The sequence below is a fragment of the Melanostigma gelatinosum genome (genome assembly GCF_949748355.1).
Source record: "Melanostigma gelatinosum genome assembly, chromosome: 5".
NCBI classification, from domain to species: Eukaryota; Metazoa; Chordata; class Actinopteri; order Perciformes; family Zoarcidae; genus Melanostigma; species Melanostigma gelatinosum.
The window spans coordinates 23,600,431-23,617,951 of record NC_136638.1 but is presented as its reverse complement, the minus strand read 5'-3'; positions in this window follow the sequence as shown (position 1 = coordinate 23,617,951).

The window sequence follows — 17,521 nt, the reverse complement described above, 5'->3', positions numbered from 1 at the left end:
ATTCATATTTAGAATTAAAAAATAATCTGGAAAGCAGGGAAAGTGAGGCAATTCTAATGACAAATGCACTTGGGTATAAGAGGGATAAGTAAAAGTCCACTGTGGTCAAGAATCCGATTCACTTCTTTTGGCAAGTACAAATGAAGACAAGTGGAAGAGAGAAGGAGGGAATAGAAAAGAGAGATTTTATTTCATGTGTTGTTGAAACCCATTTCAAAACCGAAGAAAAGTTACTTGAAGCAAGCACTTTCCTTAAACCTCGTAATGAAAATTAACACAGGACACAATTAAAATCGCAGGGGGAACAGTGCGCCATCAGCAGGATGCCTTGCCACAGGAGTAAGTAATACGTCAATGTCTAACCCAGGTCCACTTTGACACATAGGCACAGATGGATGCAGCGGTTCAGTCTCTTGGCCTTTCACTTAATAATAATAATAATAATAATAACTTTAATTTGTATAGCGCCTTTCAGGGGACCCAAGGCCGCTTAAAGCCTGGCCGCTAACCACCAGGTCACCCTGCCATCCCATGGGGGCAACAGACCGTATGACTGACTGGAAGGTACAGCTGTAAGAGACTGGGATTAAAACCATCATGAGAGGATGAACAGGATTGCAATGGCAGGTGGTCAGGTGCATGCCACTTGAGGTTGTTGACTTTCCTTCAACACTGCAACAAACATGTATTTTGCACATCTGAGTTCAAGGATTCTCTGTGTGTTGCTTTGTTTGGAGTAATGGAGTACGAGGTACAGTTTGGTAGCCTTTCCTTTGGAAGTCACGCAATGGCTCATGAGTAAATAAATAATCAGAAATCAGCTAAATCATTTAAAATCCCTTTGATAATAAACAAATGTTACATAAGTCACCTTAAAATTAAGTCTGTGCGGTTTACAGCTAGAAGAAAATATGGCTTCTGTTTCTTTTCATGGCTTCTGTTGAAACCTAACCTTTACACTTTTCCCCTATATATATATATATATATATATATATATATATATATATATATATATATATATATATATATATGCATGCATGTTCTTTAACAAACATGAGTCGACAGATATGCCAATAGAAAGAGGTAGCAGCATTTAATTACGTGCTGCGCTTCTTCCTAACAAGTGGTTGCCTCCTTCATGCAATAAAGAAAAGTAAAACAATGTAATTTAAGGTCCAAATGAATGAAACTTGAGCTGTAAATAGGCAAGAGGCAGCAATTCATCCTGTGGTTTTACACACAAGCTTCTGAGAGCCATATATTCTTAAATATAGGGTTTAACATTTCCTAAAATCCAGTATCTAACAGTATCTGTGTCTGGAATATAAATGAATCTACTGTATGAATGGCTTTCTGGATCTGCCCAACAAAAAAGAGCAATGTTACATAAGACATAAAAGGAGCTTGTGTTTAAACTGAAGAATAAAGAGCTTCTGAGCAGTTGTTGAACCAGCGAGGAGCACATCCTCTCTCTGCCTTTTGCCTGAAATGTATAGAGCCCATTAGACGGTTTTGCTTTCTGATGATATTACGCTTCCAGTTCCAGTAAAACTTCCCCTGACCCTTCCTCACTTATTCTCCAACGAAACCATTACAAGAACATCATTTCTGCCCTTGCTGGTCCTTTTGAAAACCATTACCAGACTGGTAAAGCATGATGTAGAAATTCCTTGAGTAAAAAAGGTCAAACGGGAGATCAAGGAAATGAAGAGTCATACTTTCAATTTGAATCGTATATAGATTACTATAGTTAATCGACCTGAATAATCTGGTTTAGTACCTCAACATTTGCATGATTTATGCAAGAGAGAGTCATTATGTTTTGTTGGCAGTTAATAATCAGTAGACGGCATGTCATGACAGCTGTCGTTCATGGAAATTAACCAAAGTAAGTGTTCAACATCTTGAAGGAGAAAATGCGACAATTTGCGACTATTTGTTTCAGTTACAGCGTGGTTTGTAAATAAATGATAAAGATCTTTGTCAGCCGTTGCCAGTGTGAAGCTCAGTCTCTGCGCACTGCCATTTGCCTCCTCTAATGCATGTGGACTCTAATGCTATCCGCTGCTTTTCATTTGACAGTGGGGAGCTTCACTGGGAGACTGCAACACATGTGGAGGTTCCTGCTATCTCCCCACACCATTACCTCTATTTTGACTCATGGCAGAGTGAACGTTGTTAACAATTATTCTGAGTCATCATGTCTCCCTCGCTGTTGGGACTCCTTGTATCAGCATCTCAGGCTGGAGCCAAATCGGTATAATCTTTAACACCCCTGCTTTAAAGGCATCTTTATATGAAACCACATTCCCACTGCCACCTTTCAAAGTAACAGTTTTGCTGTTTTAGTATGAAGATATTTATATCTTTGTTCAGTAATGTGTTTTATAAATATGCATAATTACTGTTGAGCATTTGAGTTCATTCTTGGCTTTGGAATTAGTTGTATGACTATTTGATTATTTTGTCATGAGGAAATGTGTTTAATCAACAATAAAATCAAACTCTTTTGAACTTCCTGACACAAAAAACCCTAAAACAACCTCTATACCATAACAAATAAAGTAATATGTACTGTACATTTAACATATAACAAGATAGTAAATACATATTCAAAAGCAAAGTGTTCAAAAACAATATAAGACATAATATGTAATAAGTCTCCACTTCTTTAAATTTGAAATCTGGATTCAAACCATGGCCAAGATGATTATTGAGAGATGGGTAATCGTATGCTGTTTGATCATCATTTTAAATGTATACTTACAGCTTGGAAATAAATTGTTCAGTTCTTATTTGGTAATGGCTTCAACTTTTCAGAATAGTAAAGGCATTTTAAATTCCAAGGTTGAAAAATTGAAATATCGTAAGATTCTTTGATGTCACCCTAATAATCGTTTCAAATCTCACACCACACTTCGAAAATAGGTCCAGCATGGCAACAAACACAAGTTATCACAGAACCATGCAGGTCAAACATCTTTGGAAGACAGAATCAGAACCGTTTATTAAGGTATGTTGCACATGAAAGGAATCTGACATGGCGGGTGGTGCACAACATTAAACAAATCAACAACAATCAACACAGTGCAAAAAGTAGAAACATTCAAATTGACAGTAAAAATATAAAATAAAGTGCTCAAACAAACAGATAAAAGGACTATAAACAAGTGAGATGTGAGTGTAGTGTAAAAGTGTATCTAAATAGGAAACATAGAAGGCATGTGCAGGGGATTGAAATTGTCCTGGGAATGACAGAGTCAGTGGGGGTCCCGGGCTTTGTTGATGAGTCCAAAACTATCGGCAAACTGTAAAACAATATTACCCAAACCGCCTGTTGTGGACATCCATCACAGTTTACAGACAGACTTTGTGGTTCTGACCTATTGCTGCTGTTGTGTGCACTCGCAGTATTATTTTAGGGACATTATGAGTGTGCACTCTTCTTATTTCACCTCCAAACAATCTGGCCAAACCTTTGGTGAGTGCAATGTTATCATAACTCAAAGATATAAAAATGTAGCCCACGTTGTAATTCTCCACGTGTGTTGATTAAAGATGTACATATTATTGGTGGTAGCGGAGAAAATTGGTTGCTTGGTTGAAGAAAGACTTATGTTTTGTCAGTATAATTCCATTACAGAACTAATATGCCTCTGAATTGGCACTGTATAGTATAGTGAAGATATTAACACTGCAGGGAGGTCTTGACTTGTACATTAGTGACTGTCTTTCCCTTTTATTGAACAACACAGAGAAACTCTGTGTAGAGCTCCTTAACATCCTCAGTTTTTTCACTGGGAAAACAGAAGCATCACCACACTGAGAGGGGAAGGGAAGAACCAATCGGTCAACTCCCAGGCACCTGTCCAGCCTCGGCTTAATTGAGATGGGTTTCAATGACGGCGCATTAGGTTGCCTTGACATCCCTTGCATGGCGGTAATTCTGTGTTGTTTGCCAGGCGTGCTGCAAGCAAGTCACGTAATTGTGACCACAGTCATTCTCCCCATCGCCATAACAGTACGCTGACCTATAATGCATTATTACATTAAAGCCATTGGTCATGTCTGTGGAAATCAATCTAGTTTTGAAATTGAATCTGTGAGTCTGGTGGTCTGGGACAAGGGTAAACCTGGAGCAGGTTTAACTGCATTAGTTATATGTGCCTATTAAAGTTTAATGATCATGGAAGCTATTATGTGGTCTTATGGTTCTTTCTTTTAGCCTGCTATTATTGTGTACATGTGTCACTCTGTGATTCCCTGCAGCCAAATGTTCCAAAGAAACACATTAAGGAGACATTAGAGAGTCTGTGTTTGTCAGGTACTTTACTTCAAATGCCTTTCGTCCATTCTTCTTGCTGTCATGAAACATGCAGCACACTAACTGACTCTTAGAATGCCGTGTCTTTAGTTCCATTCGATTGTGCTAATACTAAGAATAAAGTTGTATTGTTGCTGATATTTTTCCACTCAATAGGCAAATGCATTTGCATTGATTTGACAGGTACTGGTCTTTGGAGTAGCCTAGTGCTGCATATGCAGCTATGCCCTGAGAGAAAACAAATGGAAATGTAACGAATATATATTTGATCAGTTATTGCTGACTGTCTTGGACTAATGGCATGAACGTTACGTTATCTTCAAGTGTCCCTCTTACCTAATTTCATCTAATTAGCTGTAACAATCTGTTTTGACGGACAAATGTACAATTACAGGCTAACTTAAAAACAAAAGGGACAGAAAAACCTTCCGTCTGTTTTCTCTCCACACCTGTGATGGATCAATGTAGCCAGGCATTAGCTTTATCAAGCGTTAGCTTTGAAATATCCTTATCAGGGGCCCGGCTGCTAGGGCTGTCAAAAAATTCCCTTTGAATATTAATTGTAAAAAAAACACATGGGTGCGAACTATTTGAATATAAAGTACAAATTCAGCAACACCAGTATGTTTTTTGTTTTTTTGTCTTCGAAGTCAAGTCGAACTTCTCTCTAAACCCATGTTATTTCTGAACAAAGTCATAACGGAGTGTGAAATTACCCTTCCTGTCTGTGTTCTGGTGCTGAGCAGGCATCTGAGGGCACTGGTGCATGCTGAATGGCTGAATGCTGGGCATGTGCCATCTCTGAGGATTACATGAATTAGACTAAGGTTTGTTGAGGATATCCTGCAAACTGAAGAAAATTCACACAATACGTGTTTTTGCTGAGTGGATGCATTTCAGTCCAGTGTGGATGAGATTGATGGCAACCAGTCAGTGAAAGACAAATGAGCCTTAGGACGAGTGGGACTCTCATGCTTAAAATAACCAATCGGAGGTCGTACTGTATACAAACCTAGCTTCAATGTGAGACAGAAGCTGGTAACTCCCCTTTAAACATAAAAGGCACTCTTTGATTTGAAATGTCATTTTTGTTTGAATAACAATAACAATAGAGCAGATATCATCGAACACTGAAACATCTTCTGTTATCTTTCTTAAAGGAATAAATTAAAATTTTGAGAATGGGAAAATGTGAGAATGACTTCAGTCTTGCTGAGAGTTAAATGAGAAGATCAATAACTGTATGCTAAATATGACGCGAAAGAAGGAAACTTGGGCAAACGGCTTACCTGGCTATAACAGAAGTAACAAAATCCCCAGACAAACAACTATCATGCTCATAAAAACACAATATATCTCATACTGCATGTATATCAAATTACCAGTGTGTTCAATCCATACAAACACTGAAGTTTAAATTACAAGATGTGGTTCTCATGTGCCAGACTATTTCTTTGCCAGGCGCTATGACTTCCCCGAGTCTGTTTCCAGTCTTTATGCTAAGCTAAGCTAACTAGCTGCTGGATGTAGCTTCATATTCAACTGACAGACATGAGAGTGGTCTTGATTTCTTCATCAAACTGCTGGCAAGAAAGCAAACAGGCATATTTCTCAAACACTGTTGAACCATTTTACAAAGCACATCATTCATTAAATGTGCATCTAATGCACAATATATGTAGCAATGCCAACTTAAGTAAGTCTGTAAACCTCACCTGCCCACACTTAATGAAAATAATCTATTAAAGAGGAATTTATATTAGTTGGCAGTGCCTTCTGTTGCCAGTCTGAGAATTGTGTCGGGATGTTTTGAGATGTCTATTCCAGTGTGTTTCATATTTTGAATTAACATTCTGCTCATATTTTACATTTAGTCAGTAAAGCTCTGGAGAGTGAACTGAGCTTGAGGCTTTTGCTAGCTTATATCTTATACAACGATTTCCCTCAATGTGCCTTGGTGACATATGAGACAGACATGAGTGCAAGTTTGTATGTTTTACGAACATATATATCCTTTGCTACATAAGATAAACCTGTCAGTGTGAGCTTTTTGGAAAAGCTATCTTACTGTGCTGCAGACCTACAAAAACAAAGTAAAAAAAAAAAAACAGACAGAGCAGAAGGCTTGGGGGCTGATAAGGACTGCCACTGGTATTGTAGCCAAGCTAATTAGCCTAAAGGAAATTGGGCTCCACTCCATATCTGTTAGCTCCAGAGAAGCCAATATCCCAGGGACCCCTCAAGGTGAACAGCCATGGAACTAGCTGCTTGACATCGACAGTCATGAAAGCTTAGTGGGTTCAAGTGAAATTTGGAGGCAAATGAAGTATCAAGCCCCCCCCCCCCGTAGCTAGTGTGCCAGCAAGCTAGTTTCTCATGGTTACAGTCATTTACAATTTCGTGTGACATACAGCGTGTGGCTTCACTTTGTCAGAAACAACACAGCACCCCTTTTTCTTTGCACATGTGATTCAGGCAATTCATGTAAATATTTGATTCAGAAAATGTTATGACACAACAAACTAGCAAACAAGCTAAGGCCACATGCTGGAATGAACACTCAGCGGGTGTTCAGTGCTGATGGGAAGTCTGTGCTTTATTCCTCCCATTATAATATATTTAATTGAGTTTAGTTTATTTGCATGTACATGAAACTGAAAGAATGAAATAAATGCTAATTGTGCAAGTGAGACAGACCCAAGGGTCTTTGAAAAACACTTCACAACAGAAGGATATTTATGCATTATGCTCACAAATCGTGACACAAGTGAATTGGACATCAGTAAGCAAATGATAAGGGAGCTTCAAGACAGTTGGGGGAAGAGTATTTCTTACAAAATACAGGCTGCAAAGTAAGCTTTGGATATCACACGTCTCAACACCAAACAAAAAAAGTGAATCAATACGACTTGATTAACAAGCCTTTCAACCCCCTGCAGACATAGTGTAGTCATTTTGTGTCTTGGGTGAGTAAGTATTATACTTTTTGTTTCTTAAAGGGGAGAAAATGTAGTATTGCTATGTTGTTAGGTGCACCTCCATGTAAGGTCCTGAACCAGCTTGGAGAGCACTTTCCTTTGCAGCAATTCAGCTAAATTCGGACTAGCAGAAGCATTGTGGCGCAGCTGTAACTCAGTGCTTCTTGGCGCACAAACATCGGAGAAGTGCTTGTTAAACAAATTCATTTAAAAGACCGTCTTAAGATGCACAATGAGGATCCGTCCTTGTTTTCCAAACCCCACCAAACAGCTGAATAAAAGCTGCTTCCCCTTTGGAAAAATCCAATATGTTGGAAGCCACACAGGAACTGTGGAGCATATATCATTTCATGCATTAAAGTGTTGACATTTTAATGTGTCAGAATTTAACATTTCAGTTTTTTCTTCTCTCCATTTGTGGTTTTGTGCAAGGGTAACGACGTATGCGTGGTCACAGAATGTGTGGTAAAAAATAACAAGGTATTAACCTTTGGAAATTAATTGAAATTGAGTAGCGATGGAGATCCGCCACAAACATAGATACAGTAATTGGATTGTGACAAGTGAGTTTCGGCAATTCTCAATTCCTTGAGTTATTTCCCAGCAGCACAGTCTAATAGACAGGACATGATTGCTGGTCATGGATGGCCAATTCATGCTTTGCTGCACCTGCAGACATCCCCAACAAATGGACCAGCACCATCGTTTATTAGTATTCATTTTCAGCGCAACCTTTCAAGCAGAAGTCTTATAAATAAGGTCAGCAAAATATTACTTGCATGTCCGGGTGTCAAGTGCTCTGCATTTAATATGGGTCTTAAGTTGTTAATTTGCTGTGGATTGCCTGTTGGATTTTGGCTTACTCCACATTTATACAGCATTGTGTATAATTTCATATCCCTTCATACAACATCTAAAACCACGACCACAGTAGGCCTAAATGTTAAGTATAAGTGCTTCCAGCAGGAAACACTTTCACATTCATTAATAATGTGATGCACAAAATCCCATTAGTGTGAGTACAGAGTTGCCATAGCAAAACCCTGGTTGCTATGTTTATATGTATTCGTCATAGGAAAGCATGCCATGGCCTTCCATAAGCATTCAGTAAACACTTTAATTAAAGCATGTGAAGATGGGGGTGTATTCAGTAGAGCCCCATATCTTGTCTCTTCCAGGAGATGGAGCCAGTTTGCCAACTCTCTCTGGTTTCCTGTGTGTCATTTGACATTGGCATGCTCACAAGTGCATCTTATAAGGATCATAGACTTGTGTTCTATTTATATTCAAAGATCCTTTAGCTGCAATTAAGACTCTGAAGCAATAAAGCAGTCATGATTGGAAATCACTGCACAACAAAGGTGTTTGTCTTCCATTGCACAAAGTCCTAACGGCCGTCTACCTTGCTGATGATTTTACGCAAATTACATTTCAATCACGGAAAGCATGTGTGTTGCGAAACTGAAAATTGTTTCTGACAAGCATCATTTTTTTTATTGAGATTTCGAGCAGCGGTTCCCAAACATTTTAGGCCACGCACCCCCTTCTACATCCCGACCGGGTTCACGCACCCCAAATCCCCCACACCTTAAATAAGAAAAAAGCAACAGAGCCTATTTATAGCCACATAAAAAAAGGTAACGGACGTACACCAGAAGAGTGGCCAGATTGGCCACATCTGTAGACTCGTCTACTTGCAGAGAGTAAAACTCACTCTTCTAGCTTGTGTGCTAGCTAGTGTGTACGTAAAAGGAAGGAGCTGAATTGCATTTATTTATTCAATTGTAAGTTTTTAATTTTATATTTAAATCTTACAAAGGGAATTTTTATAATTCATGTTTTATTTTGTGAAAAATCCCACTTACATTTTTTTTTAAATTATATTTAATATTAATTATTACACCATTAGAACACCATTCGATTTTTCCTCTCGCGCACCCCCTAGAGGCAGCTCTAGGGGGTGCGCGCATGAGTGCATGAGTAAACCCAGTTTAAAAAACTAACTGCACATCTAGAGCTGGGGTCAAATCTTAGACTATATATAGGAAGTGGAGGTAGTCATAACCCATTGGTTTGTGGATTGCAGTTTTGAAGCCTCTAGAGTTTGACATTTTGGTTGTCGCCATCTTGGTTTTTGGAACCCGAAGTGACGTGCTGGAACTAAGTACTGCCGAATAAGATATTTTTAGGTGACCATATATTTCCAATTATCTTTGATGAATTAAAACAGTGTGAAAGGTTAATATTTCAAGACAAAAAACACAGAAGACACCCAAAGGTAGCCACGCCTTAAAGCATACCCTGCTTTATATAACTTCTCACTTGATTTGGGGCGTTTTCTCATAGACTATATACAAACTATACAATCAGACTTATATTTGCAACCAGATGAGTCACCCCATGATGGCAATAAGAAAGAATGCATGTTAAGGCATTTCTGCATTGAGTTCACCGGAGGTTCCCCCTCGGTAAAAGACTCCTCAAACTACTACAGAAGAAACCAACTTGGAGCTGATTTAAAGTTTATCAAACCACCTGAGCATAGTTATTCTTGGTAGACTAACCCGCACTGTGAAAGCTAAAGCATGCATAGCATTCACCACTTGCTTTAAAGGGGCCATTGGCATCAGAAGGCACAAAAAGCAAAGACTATTCCACGTGACTGCACAGCATTTCATGGGAAATATACCTTCGATTTCAGAGGAGGGACTTACTCCTCGTCTCAGTCTCTTTGTTTTTTCCCCTCCTTGTTAAAAATTTAAACAAGCCTGACAATGCATGAAAAGCTCAACGTACCGTGAAAAGGATAGAAAACACACAAGAGGAAACCCAGAGAGAAATTGAGAGAAAGATCTCTCTCCTTTGTAAAGTAACTACACTTTAGTGTGTATAGTGTGTTTTTGTGTACGAGCAAGAGAGCGAGAGAGCCATACAGATGTATGGGGAGAGGAGAAGAGAGGAAGAACGAGAGCAGAAAAGTGAAACGGTTTAGAGAGGAAATCTCACCTACTCAACATTCCAATAAAATATGATTCCAGAAAATCAAAGTGGTTTTAAGCTATAATAGTGTGCACTCTTACGGAAAACATTTAGGATGTCTTTGTTTATTGATCCAAAAATCCTATTTCACAATTTGATAAGCATCCAGTCCAACTGAACAAATACAATACGCAATGGGTCAGAACAACTCAGGGCAGTTATTCCACCTGTGAGCATGGAAATAAATATAGAGGCTAAGCTTTATTATGTTTTAAAACTATCTTTCTAGATGCCTAATACCAGGGCTGGGTGAAAATGTGTTGTCTCTAAAATGTAATAATTTGGTCATTTGGAACTCGAGCTCTTAATTAAATGAGAAAACACGATGTACTTTTTAATTCACACAGAAGTATTTTCATATATATATATATATATGAATGAATGAAAGAATGAATGAAATTTATTTATAGAGCGCTTTTATCTATATATATCACATTTGGAACGGGGCTATTGCTTGGCTCCTGGTATTGCTGCTTACAGCGTTGTCAGGGGGCATGCCGTTTGTTTCGTGTGGCCGTCCAGAACGCTTGGCCCTTCGGAGCTGGTGAATTGCTAGGCTTCTGGTCCAGGACATGGTGCCGGCAAGCGAAGAAGAGTTTGGTTGTAACGTCTATCAAGCATCCAGCAGCAGAAGTGAAGTCAATGAGCTTGAGCCTGTAAAGCCCCGGTCCACAGAGCCCTGAAGCTCCACCCCCTTTGCTACATAAAACGCTGTTGGCTTGATTATTCAAAGGTTATTAACATTAAATGTGGTGAGTGTCCAAATTGCACCAAATTCAACAAAGTAAGCTCCATGGAGTCCCCAGCATTACACCCAACAAGTGTGAAGTCGATCGGATGAGCGGTTATAGCTTTATAGTTAGATATTCATTCGGCTGTCTGTTGACACCATATGAGGTCCTTGAAAAGTGTGAAATGTCAGTCGTTGATATGACAACAATGTCACTAAAGTCAAACCCTGTTCATTGACTGTTTAAGGCAATGCAAGTGATTGATTCCAAAATGATATATCTGATCCCTTGTGGATTTAAGAAATGCAAATACGTGACCTAGTTTTTTGGTGATTTTCTCCAAAGTTGGTGATCCAGCCAGCTTTGGTATACCGGTAGATTACATCCACTCTGACCACCTGATCTATCAGGGGCACCTTCCCTACTCATCATGTATTGATTACCATTATGTACCAAAGGCATGATGGAAGGGCTTTTGCACTTTCTGTATGTTGCATCTTAGCCCCTATTGACCTCTTCTTGTAGAGGGACTGTAACTTTTTAGTTCGCTCCCTAAAATCAATTAGAAATCTTTGCTTACTTTCTAGCTTGTGGGTATAAATGAAAGCTGCTTCAAGATGCTGTCCGTGATACTTTGTCTCGTATTGCTGACTTATTTATTTTTTTATTGTTAGATTATATTTTAAAGTATTGGTTTCTGAGTCTCTTAGCTACACTCTACTTTTGTGATCATCAGGGTCATGAACTTGCCCCACTGAGGGTTGGGGGGGGGGGGGGGGGGTTAGAAGGGAGGGGAGGTTTCTGCCTTAAGGCGAAAAGTTGCATATTGTAATGTTGAATTCAAATTAAACATTGTCATGAATGTGATGCAGGAGTTTTGGGCTCTCTGGACACATGAGGCCTATTTTGAATCCATTACATCAATATAGAAATTCATGTCCATCAATTCAAAATGAATTCCTCGATCCCTGAACAACTGTTAGATTTTGTTCTTTTTCATGGACATAATCTGCATATTGTCAGCATATCCAAGAACATCCGTACAATCTGATGCAATCCCGTACAATTGACCTGAAAGCACATTCTCTGATCCAATATAAAGAGATGCAGACAACAACGTTCAAAGGAAAATCTGAACCAGCTATCACACGATGTATATTGATGCATACAAAAATTTTTTTTTTTGCACGAGTTGTATTTGATTAATACCATGTTTAATAATGCAATATATAGATACATATCATTGATTTAAAGTGAGTTGGTATTGTGCCTCCATGCTGGCAAGAATAGTATGCAAGCTGTTATCTTTATGACAGCAAATTTGTGATGAATCCTCCTCATGCATGAATCATACATCAATAATTTACGAATGATCCATGATGAGTAAGATACAGAAAAATACAAATGCATGGCAAAAATAGCAGTATCTCAATATTTTAGAGACCCCCCAGAATTTCACAAATCATGTTTTCAGGGAGCTCATTTCTTATTTAGAGAAGCCAAGCTCCCCTGTAGCTACACACGCAAGCACACGCCTATAAAAGTAACCATCGGCACATTTCATGTTTTTTATGTTTTATTATCATTGAGATGTATTATGACTAGCACAAATTTAAATGAAGCTACAGAAAGACAGTTCATTGTCAGAGTTAAAACAGTTCTCTACTAAATGCATTATTAATACAACATACTTGTTGGCATAACCATTCACCCCAATACAAACATCTGTCTTTAAGGAAATAGTATCACACTGATTTCCCCATACTTATGCATATTGTCTGCCAGTAACTACCAATTTAATGCAATTATATGCTTCCAGATTATCATGTGTTTGCCTAATATAAAATTCTCCGAGCATCATTTCACATCAACCCTCCACAGGTTTTACAATATTGGTAGAAGTCTTTAGAACGAGACTGCAAATGACATTTAGTTACTTAGTTTTAAATTAAATAACACCCCTAGTGGTGAGTAGAAGTGTCACAATATATATGTTAGTCACAATATGTTTACAATATTCTTACTGATAGAGGATATTATATGTTACAGTATATTAACTCATTGAATGTATTAAATCATAAAAGTATAGTCACTAAAGGTATTAAAACACTGTAAGAATAGTTTTGAGGGTCAGATAGGGATTCTGAGTGAGACATGCAGCAAATGGAGGATGTGGCCAGTGGGGAGGACAACTGACCAGAGGTGGAGCCAAGAAAGATGTTTTGCAAGGAGCAAAGATGTATCGATCCAGGGAGGGGACAGAATTCAAATGGAGCCAATCACTGATCAACGGGGGGATCAGTCACACGTTTTATGACATATAAAAGACTGTTCTAGAGAGAATTCCTCAGACCACGTCCGCTCTCGTTTTTCAGCACCTGAATTCAGACCTGTGAGTGAGATGCGAGCTTGTGGTCTCTGTTCTCGAGAACAAAACTATTGATAGTTAATTCAGCTTGTAAGTGAACTTTGTGTAGTACATTAAATATTGCTGTTGATTGTGAACCGGATCCAGTCCATTTTTCTGATGTGCGTGCGCGCTAAGAAGCTCGTAGCAGAAAAGTCCCTGCGGCCTGCAGGCTCTCATCCTTTTGGTTTTTAAACCCCAACAGTTTCAATTAAATATCCGCTGCAGACAATACGTTCTGAGGCTGTGATTCGCTTTCAAGCAAAAGGCATTAACTATGGAAAGAAGGAATCCATGGTTACCAACATACTCTACAGGCTTTGAGCCCTCTGACCGAGCCCCACTGAATAAGACTTCAGAACGAGTCCAAACATTTAAGATTGTGTGAAATGAGCATTCTGATTTTCATATAAATATATTCTCTATCCTCTCTTTACAGCCCTACGATTACGGGGACCACAGCAAAAAACATCAAATTTAACTTACATCCTGTCAAACCTATAATTACAATAATCTCCTGTGGGCAGAAATGGTTTTCTCCCAAACCATTCACCTTTGGTGCCTATGCCTCCGCTGTTGTATTTACCGAGGTTAATTGTTTTGCTGACCACACATGCTCTTATATCAGCACTACCCTTCTTCAAATCCATGCAGTGAACCAACTGCAAGCATCGCTTTCCTCCTTCATATCACCTCTTCAACCATAAGCTTCAACCTGAAAGTGATTAATAAATGCTGGATTTCAAGATGGCTGATTATGAGCTTTAGTCAATCCACTGGCAGTGTTGGGTGCGTCGCTGCAATGAATCATTCCCCATGTTGTTTGCACCTCCGTGTCAACACTGTACACTTCTGTGTCACAATAGTGGGTTGAATCATTAATCTGACACTTGCTTTGTGCCACTTCGTATACATTCATCAGGACCCACAATCCGCCCTGGCAGTTGATTTGAATGATGAGAAACACTGACATTCCACTTTAGCCTGACTCGAATAGCTCAGACTGTGCTGCATTATTATACACTTTAATTTACGCCAGCCCATCCAGGAAGAGTCGACTCCTCCAGATGCATCTTAAAATGAGATTAATCACCGGGGACCGCCATGTCGAGATGAGTCGTCCACCTGCCATCGGAAATGTGCCATATCAATCAAACCCGGCACACTAATGATCATCTAGCAGAAGCACCAGCAGAGGGGAATTCTCATCCCCCCCGGCGCAGTCATTTGCGTCGATCTACGACCACAAGCGCATTTGGCCTCCTCCGCAGCCCTAATGGCTGTGCTGGTTTGTCGCCCGCCGATGTGCTCTACTCAGCTAAAGATTAATTCTCCCCTTCACTGTTGAAGTTGAAGAGCCTGACAGTGTTCTCTATGAACTTGTCACCAAATGAGAAGGAGCCAAAGTAGTGGAAACATGCAGAAATAATATGCCGGAGAGGCAGCACTTCAAAGCAGGCGAGAGAAAAATGGTCGAGTGAAGTTCACTGGCAATCAGGACTTCTTTTTAACTTGTCACAGCAGCTGATGAAACACCAAACCTGCCACTTTGCTGACATTAACAGAAATTTCAGGTTTTATAGAAAACAGACAATGCGTGAGTGGTCTGCTGCCACTGTTTGTGGCGGCGAAGAAACTTTATCATTAAAACAAAATACCAACATAGGAAGGCAGATTGTCCCAAAAAAGAAAAATAGGTGCAATTGCTGGAAATGTCATGGCACTTTTGTCTTCTTGTTTGAACCATGGATGTATCAAAAAGGCATGATACATTACCCAAATTGTCCAGCGATCTTCCGCATCTATGGCCCATATAGCAAGCGTTCCCTCACCTGCTCTTCCTGGGCTCTTTAAACTATATACCATGGTTTATCTTCACACATACGTACGATCCTTCTCTATCTCTTGTCCAGCCACACCAGCAGCAACTATTTGTAACTATCCTGGTCAGATTTTTACAAGTAATGGCAAATGTCAGTGCCAATGCTGGAAGTACAGTAACAAATAAACGGACTCTTGGATTTAACAATGTTATAACAATGTTTATTGATGGGTGTTAGGAGCGCATAATAATTAACATCTCAGAGCCTGTCTGTCCAAATGAGATTGTCTTCCTGTTTCTGGATGTTTGCTTTCAACACCAGTGTCTCGCTCACAATCAGCAGTCATGTTTCAATTATTTTACCATGATTACAACATTTCCATGAACTTAACCAAGTGGTTTTAATTGTAGTTAACACAACCGTACATTATAACCTACTTTTATCTGGGAGCAGTAAAAGTCCCCAAAGTGCTAATTTACTAAATTCAAAATGCATGCACATGAATGTAACTTTATGAATTGTTTTTTTCAGTTCAAGGATACGGCTAGCTTTTTTCTATATTTTTCTTTTTGTCAACAAATCCAAGGGAAAGGAAAGAAAAGTAGTCTCGATATACTTTCGTACCCTGCCTCTGGCAAAGTCATTTTCTCAAATGGCTTTGAAAAGACTTCTGGGGGTGCACAATCGGGTGAATCCTCATCGGCTTCACGATTGTTTCAATTACCATTCACCTGTCAACAAATCGATTGCACAATGGCTCTCGATGCATCTCAATGTATCGCATCCTCCATTTTCTATATTACTGCACATTTCACCAATTCATTTAGAATGTGCTTCAAAAAGAGTCGAAGACAGCAGTCTAATATAAAAAGGTGTGTCTTTTCAATACCAGTATATTTGTGACCCATATCATTATATAAACATAATAATAATAATAATAATAATAATAGGAATAAGAAATCCTGCATTACAAGTGTGTTTTAATCTACAAAACAAGGGTTTCTCGTGATAGCACTAAGACAGGGCCCTTCCTGAATGACAATGGCTATAGACGGCATGAATTTTGGTCATTGTTAGTCATGGCACAAGAGCCAACTCACTGAAACACCAGTTTTTTCACTGGCTGATTTAAATAATGATAGGAAAGTTGTGAGTTTTGAGAACACACATTTGAATAAAAAGAGTGTGGAGTTGTATGTTCTCACCCTGTCTGCGTGGGTTTCCTCTGGGTGCTTCAGTTTCCTCCCACAGACCACAGACATGAAAGTTAGGTGAATTGGAAACTAAATTGCCTGTAGGTGTGAATGTCTTGTGTAAGCCCTGTGATTGACTGGCAACTGGTCCAGGGTGTGCTCACCCAATTCATGATGGGATGGACTCCAGTCCCCTGAGACTGTAAAGAGGAAAAGGAGAAGAAAAGCAATTTGGATGACAGGAAGAAGGGTTTTTATAACGGCTGTTATCAGCTAACTTAATTTTTTCCTGGGGCCCTATTTGCAAACGAGGAACTTGGTTAAGTTATTGGTTATGTTTGAGACTTGGATGACTGATTTTATGAGTGAAGCAGATGTCTCGTTAAAGACTGATGTCCTTATGTTCAGGTCGAAGTTCGAAAACAGAAGTTACTGAGGTTTGGATTACCGCATTCTTTAGGTAAAAACTGAAACAGTGCTTTTAGTTCTGGTGTGGATCGTGCGACAATACGTCATTGAATCTTACATGGGATCATTTGGTTTCAGCTGCTTGCAATTTCAGGACATTTGCCATTGGGTTTAATCCCTGCCTTTTGGTGACCTTTGGTGTTCTGGTTTTTAATTTGCTTAAGACCTCATTTGATTCTGTATTTGCATTGCAACGGTGTGTGAATAAGGAATTCAGAGATGGGGCTGACTTGTTTGCCACTTTTAGCTTGAGCAGATAAAAACATGGCAGACACAACACTTTTTGACATACTCTCCTTTTCCTCAGAGTTATTCCTGTTTGGGGTCACTGAGTATTTGAGTTGCCGTATAGCTGCATTTGGTGGTTGTACCACACCCAGTGTAATTCAGTACTGATCTGCAGTTTGCTTCAGTAAAAGTGTCTGTGGGACCCGTTACTTTTTACTACTGAATTTTATTTCTTACACTGTTTCTTTAATTGTTTTTAAATCTCCTTTTCTTTTGCCTATGTTTTGATGCTTTTAATGGTTTTATGTGAAGCACTTTGAATTACCTTGT